Genomic DNA, 11,148 nt, shown 5'->3' with positions numbered 1-11,148 from the left:
TGGATCGGAGGGAAAGTGACAACTCACGTCTTGCCCTGGTTGTGTTTTAAAGATAATAATTCTAAATCACCTCAATGCCTTATTTTAAAGGTGCTATATATAGGTTGATTTCTGAGATGGCTGCTAAACAAGAGCTTCAGTTGCTGTTGTGCTTACAAGATGTTCAAATATGCTATGTTAGCGTTAGCGCTTGTTCTTCAGGGTAAAATGGACGCTGCAGTGACTTGATCAACCAATAACAACATAGTCGAGGTTAGCATGTTCACTTCCGAAGAAGAAAATAAGTGACTGAAGCAAAACAAGTGTGAATATTGTCACTGTCAACTATTGGCGATTAAAGGAATAAATACCGGACTTTATTTACATAATAATACAATAATAAATACAACTCTTCTGTGTTGCACTTGTTTGTTAATGACTTTCTCACTGAGTATAACAAAAGGTCAAATGTGCAAAGCTTTTATTTCCTTACCTGTTGTGTTTTTTTCCCAATAAAATGTAATATAATGAAGCAGCAAATTCATGTAATACAAATCACTTTAGAAAGCAAATCCTCTTCCACACTTTTCATGTAAACAAGATAAGACATGATCTTTTTTTTAAATAATGAGAATATCTCCCTTCTCCATGCAATGTGCTGCATTTAACGTCATCAGGAATTCTGTAAACTGCTTTTAAGGAATCCCTTTAATCAGGCTGGTGACATTGAACCTGTCCTTCGTGATAACGTGGACGCTGCCGGACTTTATCAGTTAATGAAGTCGTATATTTGATTCATGTAACCTGGACACGTTTTGACTGCAGCCATTGTTTTTAAACAATTTAACTTAATCTATGCACAGTTGCAAATAGGGTTTTCAAAGTTCATTATCGAATCTCAGATCAGTGGTGGTTGTCGTTTTTATCGAGAACATAAGAATAGCCACAGTTTAGTTGATTTATCCATGTGTTTACGTTGGTGCTACAACAGTTTTGCATGACTTTGTCTGGAGCTTAATAAACACTCACCCCTCACTGTGCAGTGAATGTATGGCGATACTCCGGGCGACATATGGAGGCCACTGGAGATGCACTTCAGGTTCCCATTGAACAGGTGGGAAAGCCCCCCCCCCGGGCGTCCGGAGTGGACATCCACACTGATCGGAGGAGCCTCCACTTGGCAGAGTCCCATGCCTCCGTTCCACCAGCGCAGGATGTGCCAGAGATGGTGTGGTGCCAAGGCACGGAGCCATGTCTCTGACAGCTCTGCCAGGTGGGACAGGGCGGGGGGGGAGGGCCTGGGCTCTCGGAGAGGCACCGGTGTGTGTCTGTACTATTACAGGACACAATTGTCTGTGAAACAATCACACAACAGACGCACGGGAAACTCACAACACACGAGCCACCGGTGATCACTGGAACAAATCTCTCATGAAAATAGCCCCAGTACAGACAGCTGGTTCCCGTGAAACACACACACACACACACACACACACACACACACACACACACACAAATCTACTGCAAACATCCAGAGATTTTAATATAAGGGAAAGAGACGGTGGAGTCATCATCTCTTCATGAGGAATATTAATCTGTTTATCCTCTGGTCAAATTTGTGTTAAATAGATGCTCAGTCATCGTGATTAATGAGCTCCTCCGTTAAAGCTGCAGCAGCATCGAGCACTTTGCAGCTCAAAATATTATGTGACAGAGACGAGTTATGACTCACAATCATCAATTATCAGTCATCGTTACTGAATGATTCATCACGAGCGCTCAAAGCAAATACAAAGGTCGAGCTCGGGGGCAAAAAAATGAAGTCTGAGGATCCGGACGTCTCCTCAGCCATCAATCAGGAGCCGGAGCCATTCAGTGATCACAAATCTGTCCACGCTGTCGAACTCAATCATTCTTTAAGTGTGACTTCAAACGCTTTTTATTTTGGCCGGATTTAGAGTCACTGATGGAATCACATGCTAATTGAGGTTCCTGTTAAAAGTCCAGTGCTTGACAGTGGTGTGGTGCCCCCTGTTGTCCCATTATCTCTGCACCAGTGGCTTCTGTTTACACCGGGATTTATTAAATTAAAGATATTTTAAGCTCAATTACTTTGCTTTAATAATAATAATGATAATAGTAGAAAATACATGCATAATCAATAAAATAAAACTAAATATAGTAAAATAAAGCCCAGAAAGAATTGATGTGGGCTCAGTCTGTGTCTCTTCCTCCTTATCTGAGCAGAATAAAGTTTATTAGATTCATAAAGGTTATTAAACTCCTGATCTCTCGACCTGTGAATGAGGATTGAACCGATCTCGGTTAAATCTTTCACAGTCTGAAATTACGACTTGATCAAACTCTCCTTGTTTCACACTATTACAGGAGATAAGACCCCCAGCTGAGATCAACTGAGACCAGAGGAGGTAATTAGAATGATATTCTGATTCGGAGTCATTTCTGGAGATTACAACATCACTAGACGAAAAGCAGTATTATTGTCACAGTGAACCTCTACGGACAGGCCTAATCCCCTGCTGTAACCAACTGTTTCCATGATGTTACCTCGGCGTTCGCCAGTGAAGACAAGGTGGGTCTATCGGCGTTTGCGGACCTTAAGGGGGATTTGGAGAACAAAGGAGAGAGCCGCGGGGGGGGCTCGCTGAGCCTCGCGGACCGATCGCGACCTGTGATCTAATTAGCATATGAATCGGAGTCCAGCCGCTGGCTAGAACCTCTCTCTACTCACCATTGGAGGAAACCACAGACCCTTGAAACTAATGTCACTCGTGATTGGTTGGTAGAAGTGTTGCTATTGGTCACCTTATGGGTCATTGCAGTGCACACGTGGGGTCACAGCATTCCGCACGTGGGGTAAGCCCCTCCCACACAATATTTATAATAAAAATGTATATATTAATATTTATTATTATTTATAAGTAAGCCTTTACCAAAAGCACTGCAGTTAATTAAAACTAAACATTCATGTGATGCTTGATGTTATAGGTGAACATATTGTACAGGGAACAAATGTGAACAAGGTATATGTGGAGTGAAAGCTTTATTTACATACAGCAAAAATATTGTACAAAAACTCAGATGAGGCTTGAAATGTTTCTCTGCAGCCTCTGGGTCATGACTTCTTTGTGGGACTCTTCTCCAGTGTGTAGACGTCTGTGGTGTGTAGCTGTGAGATCAGTGTAGCTTCCAGTCTTATATGAAGTGTGGGACACAGGTCGGTGCACTCCTGGCTGTGGAAGGATGGATCCATGTCATCTGTCCCGCTTCAATCAGCTGTAAACACATTCAGTAAAATTAGCACAGTTCAATTACAACATACACCTTTACATGTAACTGGAAAATTATTTAATGAATATAACCTTACCCTCTTTCTTCTCCGACAACTCCTCAATGCTGATGTCAGGTCTGGTCGGATCATACTGGCTCATAGTGTGTCTTTGTACGTCATGGACAGGCAGCTGGAAAACAACACATGTAACATGACTTTATTATTAATAAACGGAAATAGCCGCGCTGCATCACCGTTGGAAGATCCACAGCAAAAAAACACCAAAACAATTCATAAACAGTTACTTACATTCAATGGCTTCATTTTCTGCACTTTAAATCCGGACTTTCAGCGTCTCAGCCTAACGCCTCTTTGTTTGTGTGTGTGTGTGGGGGGGGGGGGGGCTGAGGCTGTGAAAACATACAGAAAAAAGTCACGTTGATGAAAAAACTTAACGAGAACAAACTGTTACATCTAAGTAATTCATACATATTTACACATGCACTAGATCTGCTCCAGCACTCGATGCTGTATTCGTATTTAAGCAACTTTCTCGCTATCCCAAAGAGTGGCGGACATGCTTTCAGATGTACCAGTTAGCTTAGTGGTTAGCATGGCGTCTCTAGCTCACCGTAACTCAGGGACTGTGCGCCCGTCTTCTCCGCCTCGACTCGTCCACACCGGGCCCGCGGCTCTGCCTCCACACGCACTCATCTTCTCCTCCAGGGAAAAGCGTCGTGTCGACTTCAGCAAGTTATTTACCCCGAAGACAGAGTCACTCGTACTGGACAAGCTAAACACGACCCGCTTCCTGTCTGCGGGACACTCGACGCTGCTGCACGGCGTTTACGAGGCTCTGATTGGACGAGTCCATCAGCTGATGACGCGAGCGGGTGACGTGAGCAGCGGTTAATTCATATGGGATAAGTATTTGACTGAGGCCAGGTTTATTTTTTGTGGTGTTTAGTACATTTACACACATGATTCACGCTGTTCTGTATTCGTAACCTTATAGCTGAATGCACTTATCGTAAGTCGCTTTGGATAAAAGTGTTGACTGTTTTAATGGAATACTGAGAAAGTTTAATAACAACAATTAGACAATTGAAGTTCAAATTATGAAGGAATTTAAGCTCTATATTGTGTCTCCTTTATATTTAAAATAATAATCAAACTGAGTGGAGATGTATGTTGTATCCAAACAGCCGGCTGCTGTGTTTTGTCACTGTGCAGTCCATGGGGGATTAAATATTACTATTTTTATTATTAAATCATTAAATCAATGAATGTTTCATAGCAATTTTGAAAGTAGTGGTGAAAAGGTACCATTTATAATTCATGGAACAGCTTAGTTTGCCATTGACATGTGAATTTGATGCCAGTATTTTGGGAGGACAGATATTTTTATGGAAAGCCAGTAGAAGTTTGGAGCTTACAGGACACAGATGATCATACCCAGCATCATTTATTTGCTGGTAGAGGTGTGGTTTACACTTCCTCTGTGCATTTAACCAGCACAATTGAAAAAGTGACTGTAATCATGCCACTCTGTACAGTTGTTGAGATTTAGGATTGGATGACAATAAAAATTTGAAATAAAGTGCATTGTTTCATTTCTTTTGACTGCATTGACCTTTGTTTGTGGTATACAATATAATTCATTATAGCACACTTACTTACTTAAGAACAATTTAAAATTTCAGGTTTAATATTTATTTTAAGCCTGGTTTACTCAGCCAGATAGTTTATTGGTGCCTCTTACACATTGGTGTTATCTGCTCTCAGGGAAACTGATTTGCATTTGTGAAGCTCAGAGCATTGTCATTTGCATGTGAAAGCGTCCTCTAGGAGTTGGAGCAGGGGGGGTCAAATCTCAACAGCTCACAGGCTTGACAACTGCAGGAACCCTGAGCGTTTCCTTTGCTGCCTGCAGATACGTGTGAAAGTCGTTAACCGAAGGATGTGCCAACACTTCTCTGCGACACAGATTGACACAAACGCTTCTTTTCATGCAGTGATCATATTTGAAGTTTGCTGAGAAGCAAAGACTCAAGCAAAATAGAAAAATGAATAATGGAAAGTAGAAAATCAGATTTATATATCCTGAACATTTATAGCCGTCGAAGTGGGACAGTCTAGTCGCGCCGCTGTGATGTAATCTGTCCACAAGTGCAGCCTCAGAAAGGACAACCCCCCCGAAATGAGACAAAGCTTCCGTCTCTTTATTGCAGTCATGATTTGTTGCGACATGAATCAAATTGAATTGAATAGAATAGGATTATAAACTGCCATACAAACGTACAAAGCTAGTATAAGAAGAAGGATGCACTTTTTGTGTATCGGTTTATTTTCTGACACATATGGTTTGAAAAGCTTCTCTCTTGCCATGTCTCTCTATAGTTTCTTAATGAATACTATCATTCTGCTTCAGCCTCACTGAAGGGAGTCCTCCTCTCTGCTTAGCACTGGTGCTTCCGTCCACTGTGGCCAGATTACAATGTGCGGAGGCAGTTAACATGTGGATTATTACAGAAGCCTTTTTAGATCCCAGCTTTTCAGTAACACACAAAAAAAAATCCTTTAGCTGCTTTCGGAGCCGTCTTCATTAGAATGGAATATGTGCGGTGCAGCAGTTCAAATAATTCACACGAGCACGTTGTTTCAAAGAATGCCGCTCACTCGTGTGGATTAAAGGGGTTACTTATAAAAATAGAAGCACGCGTTGTGCGTCTTTAATCTGTGTATGAACATCACACTGGCCATCAGCGTTAATCCCGCAGCAACAATACATGCACTTCAAGCTGAAAACCCCAGCAGCTTTAAGTTGTGCAGCCGTCAGCCTCCGACAGCAGAGAGAAGCGTCGGAGAGATGAAACGAGAGTCGGAGCCGAGCCAGTGGAGCCGTTCATCTCCCGGAGAGGAAAAGGAAGAGGAAGAGGAAGAGGAAGAGGAAATGTGCTCCTCTCCTCCCGAAGACAGCCATGATGATGAATGAGACTGTGTGACCAGTTAAACATCTTGTCGGCGAGTGAATGGAGGTTGTGCTCCGTCCCTGTTCCACTGCTCAGTTAGGGAGCTATTCTCTTATGATAGCAGTCTGCAGATGAGATTATTATGGGGCCAGGGTTTGTGACTGATATGATATTACGCTTTCACTTCACGGCTCAGATTGTGGAGTAGTCGGTGTCTGCAAGAGGATTACACTTTGTACTTGAATGAGCAGAGTGTCCTTTCAGTCACATCGTGTGGAGGCATTAATATGCTGTGTCTTGAGTTCACATTACATACAGAGTGCACCACTTTATAAGGTTAATTGCCATTGTGTGCAGCTTTTGCACTTTAATGATTTGCATTGACAGAAAACCATATAATTTGTGCACTGGTGGTTGTTCTGTCAACGTGATCTCAGGAGGAGGAAAGGTCTTTTCATCCAGAGATTTAATTCTGTATTGATTGGTGAGCCCATCTCTGATTGGATGGTCTCAGTGCAAAGGCTCATGGGACTGTTTAGCATCCGAGTTAAATACAACTGTTTTAATCGTTATTTGAGTCATGTTGTTTTTATGTTGTGTGTTCAGAAAAGTTATATGTTTACTGGTGATGTTGCCACTGTCACTGTTGGGTCTGGTGTCTTTGATTGGCTCCGGTCACTGATTATACGAGGAGTGTTTGTGAAAATGGTAAACAATTACATGAATTAACAACCCTTGACGTCTGACAATGCTTGTAATGTTGTTTATCAGCCGAAATCAAACTCTTCATCTCACTCCTCCTTCTTCCACCTGCACTCACCACCTATGTAAACAGTATGTAAACTGCTCTCAGACATGAACTCCGGAGAATCTCTAGAAGTTTCCTTTCACACGTGATCGGGATCCCCACCTGACTCTTATCCCGCACCCACGCCTCAATTCCATATTACATTAACACACATAACAGTATATTGCATATTGCACATCCACATTTCTCTCCTGTTTTGCATTTGACTCTTTATTTAACTTTTTATATCTTGTATATATTTTTGTCTTGTTTTATACATAGTTATTTCTTTCTTATGTGAAGTACTTATTGTGTTTTTATGCTTTATGTTCAATGTATGCACCTGTTTACCAAAGAAAATTCCAGGTAGGTGTAAACCTACTCGGCAATAAATCCTTTCTGATTCTGAGCAGCAGAAGATTCTCAGCTTCGTTCACAACAGCAACAAATCGTCCGGTTGATTCAGGCGATAGGAAGTGATGTGTAAATTCTGCTGCAGATATAATAAAGATGCTTTGCCTAAATCTGCGATGTCATTTCAGTAACTGTCCTGGAACAGAGACTCCTAATGTGAAGTACGCAACAATGTACACAACACAGACACTTTTAGAAGTCGTATAAGACGAAGAGTTCTCGAGATATGTGAGCCACATAGAAACAGATTTCTGGAGTTAGGTTATTCAACAGGACAAAGTGAGAGAGCAGGTCACACTGTGAGATCATGAACCGAAACATTCAAACTGAAACGAAGCAGACGTTTAACAAAACAAGCTTTAAGGTCTGACATTGACACACGGCGTGGAAACAGCGTGTTTGCTTAAACCTCCACGGACGAGCCAATCATCTGCCAGCACCAGATCCAACCAAACCCTGGGACTCCAAACAAAAAGCATATGGAAACACTCAGGAGCTGTTCAGTGATATAACCCATGACCGGCAACATGTCAGCTTGATTTCAATGACTTCAGGTGCTTATGGTCCCGAGGGTCTCCAGGTCTCACAGGTGAAACCACTTCTCCTCCGGTGGTGTAGACGTCCAGCTGGAGGAAGACAAACCACAGTTTGGATGAAATAAGCCGGAGCACATTTCTCCGACCTTGTGCGGTGAACTCGGACACCAGAAGTGAATTTACGAGTGAATCAGACTTGTTCTTGAGGAGAAACTTATATGATGTCATGTGAAATTGAAGCTGCCACTGGTCCAGAGCTCGACCAAGCGAGAACACATCCCTCAAGTTCTCCCCGGCCATCTGGACGCAGCTCGGGCCGAGGCGCGGAGCCAGATTTAAACAGTCCCTCCTCCGGGCTGCTGGGCTGACTGATGAGGTGCTACGTCGCAGCCGTGACCTCCGCTCGGCTCTCCGCTTTTTTCCAATAACAACACACGCTCGTAGTGGCGTGTCCGGGCTGCCAGAGAGCATCGCCGCTGATAGAACCGTCTCCATTACGCAGCTTGTCACCGAGGCCGCATGTGAGTGCACACGGACCCGGGGAGGGTGTTATGGCGCATTCCACAGTGGGGCCCATTGTATAGGAGCCACAGGGCCCATAATAAAACCTCTGTGGGTTGTAAAACACGACATTTGACAGTAGCAGGGTAACCTGAGCGATGTGACTCTGGATCTCGTGAAAGACGTAGCTGCAGGTAATGGCTGTGCTCTAATGAAAGCTGCTGTTTATTTAAGCAGTTTTAAGTGGCAGAAGAAACACTCAGCCACCGTCCCTCTGGGATTCTTTACGTCTCGAACGGCTACTCGTATATCCGTGTGCAGTTTCAAAACGGCTAAACACAACATACCGATGGCTGGGAAAATGTTTTATTTCATTCCGGCATCTGCGGTGAATTTGTCACAATGACTTTCCCAGGCCGACAGCGGTGACCCGTGCTTCTCACTCCACCGTGACCTTGAAGACAGCTCACCTAAATCTGGTTTGAACCTGCCTGTTAACCCTACAACACCCTCCCTCCTCCGCTTCAAACCCCCCAAGTTCTTTAAAAAAATCCCACCGATATGGCTGAAGAGGAAAGCAGCTCCATCTCCTCCCAACCGCCACCGGGCCGGCAGACTCTCTCTCTCTCTCCCCTGTCCTTCCCTCGGCCCTGAAGGACTGCCTCCTCCTATATACGGATTAACACATAGCTTCTATTCAAGGGAATCAGCCCGGAGCAGGTGCTGCACTGATCTTATAATCTCCATGTCAGATGGATTACCTGGCTCTTAATCAATGATACGATTGACACATCCACATCAGAAATACGGTTTTCTGCAAGTGGCGCCGGCGTCTGCTTGAAACTGATAAAACAGTTTCACAGTCGAGCGCGTGGAAGTGTGAATTTCTCACGTGAAATAATCGAGGATAAAAAGCTCGGTTCAGAAACGGGACTTTTCTGATTTTATTCATCTAATTCAAGCCATTAACATCTGAGAGCACACACACAAAGAATCAACTGGGCTCTTAAAAGCTCGTCTATTCAAGCACATTATAACTCCATCCATCATTCATGGGAACAGCTTCTTATCCCCTAATTTCTGGCAGGTTCTTTTTTTAGATCTCCTTCTCTCCATCTCCGCTTTTCCTTCCCTGCTGCCACGCTGACAGCGACCTGTAGAGCCGCGCGAGCTGCAGATACGTTTCCGACAACTCGCTCGCTGGCGCCCGGCGGAGGCTTCTGTGTGATGGGCAGAACATGATTAATGAGCAGAGTGAAAAGCAGCTCAGGAAAAATCTCCGGGACTGTCCGCCTTTTTCGGAGTGCAGCGTTTTCAAGTAAACTGACAGAAATGAAGAGGTCCGATAGCAGAGCCCTGAGGGACGCCCTGCTGCCGCTTGCACAGAGTGCTGTCTCTCTCTTTGAGCTTGACAGTAAACAGGTGGCTCTCTCTAATAGATGAGTGTCGTCCTACACAACTAAACTCTAATGTGAGATATCAGGCGTTTTGGCCTCATGTCGGAACAGCAGCGAGCACTCTGCTGTATCAGCTCCCCTCTGTGTTTCTATTAGCTCTGTCTTCACTCATCGGATAATTACCTCAGCTGTACATCTTCACTGTTATTACTCATGCTGATACCTCTGGCATTTTATATTTTAATAATCCATCACCTGCTGATGAAGGCGTCAGATCTGAAATCACTTATTACTTCTGTTGGAGTTTGTTTAAATGCTGCACAATAACATCGTGCTGTATCATTCTCATTCATGTACGGCACATGTTAATATTATATATTTAATATTATATTATTGTTTTACCTTATCCATCATCTAGTAATTACTTATTCATATTTTGTATAGATGTATATTCCAAGTCTACTATGTTGCTTTATTAGAAAAAAAACATAAAATTGCATGATTATGTAAATGCACTCTTATTTATTCAGTTAAATAGTTCTTGTCAAACATTTATAGAGTTTATCACGTGAAACACAAATAGGAAATATAATGTGCATTAAAAAACCTGTTATTTGTTTATACACCACTTACACATGTGTCGTATAAGATGTTACACAGCCGACACATTTAATAAACATGTCAACATGCTCATATATCTGCTTAAAACTACATTTTAGTGTGTTCTTTATTTGTAATATATCAAATTCAGATGTTGAAAGTAAAGTGTCACCACTTTATCTAACTGCAGTTACCAAGGTGTGAATTGTTGTGTGTTTTGACATTTTGCAGAACATTTCCTCAAAATAACAACAGATCACGTTTCATGTTGATAACCTGCTTAGATGCACATGCAGCAGCGTTTGTAAAAATCTTATTATTATTCTTCCAGCTCCGTTCTCCTTTCTTTGTTTTGACCTCCCATTCCTTTTTCACCGGTGTTGCTATGCAGCTCACACGCACACACACACACACACCCACACACACACGCACACACACCCGCACACACAGTTAGTCAGCTCCATCAACATACTTGCTGGGCTCAGATTACAAAGCCACAGTTAGGGAAATGCCCCTCAGGAAAGCAGTGTGGGAGATAGTGTTGCCGGCTGCCTCTCCGAGCCTTTTCACCGCATGAGCTCTAATGAGCTGCAGCGAGGGCAGCGATAGTTAATAAAAACGTGAAGCACATGGGAATGGGCATTGTGTTCTGTTCCCATGTCATTTAGAG

At 43.0% G+C, this 11,148-nt stretch overlaps 1 long non-coding RNA gene across 1 annotated transcript; it reads right to left on the bottom strand.

Annotated features, from left to right (window-relative positions):
* Positions 1-3,026: 3,026 nt before the first annotated feature.
* Positions 3,027-3,677, bottom strand: LOC132998916 (uncharacterized). Its single transcript, XR_009678011.1, has 3 exons — positions 3,581-3,677; positions 3,368-3,461; positions 3,027-3,276 (listed from the first exon to the last, which is right to left on the bottom strand). It is a non-coding gene; the product is annotated as an uncharacterized LOC132998916 (long non-coding RNA).
* Between the last annotated feature and the right edge of the window lie 7,471 nt (positions 3,678-11,148).

Source organism: Limanda limanda, chromosome 3, assembly GCF_963576545.1.
Source record: "Limanda limanda chromosome 3, fLimLim1.1, whole genome shotgun sequence".
Classification (NCBI taxonomy): domain Eukaryota; kingdom Metazoa; phylum Chordata; class Actinopteri; order Pleuronectiformes; family Pleuronectidae; genus Limanda; species Limanda limanda.
Note: the sequence above shows the minus strand (reverse complement) of the source record. Positions and strands in the feature narration are given on the sequence as shown.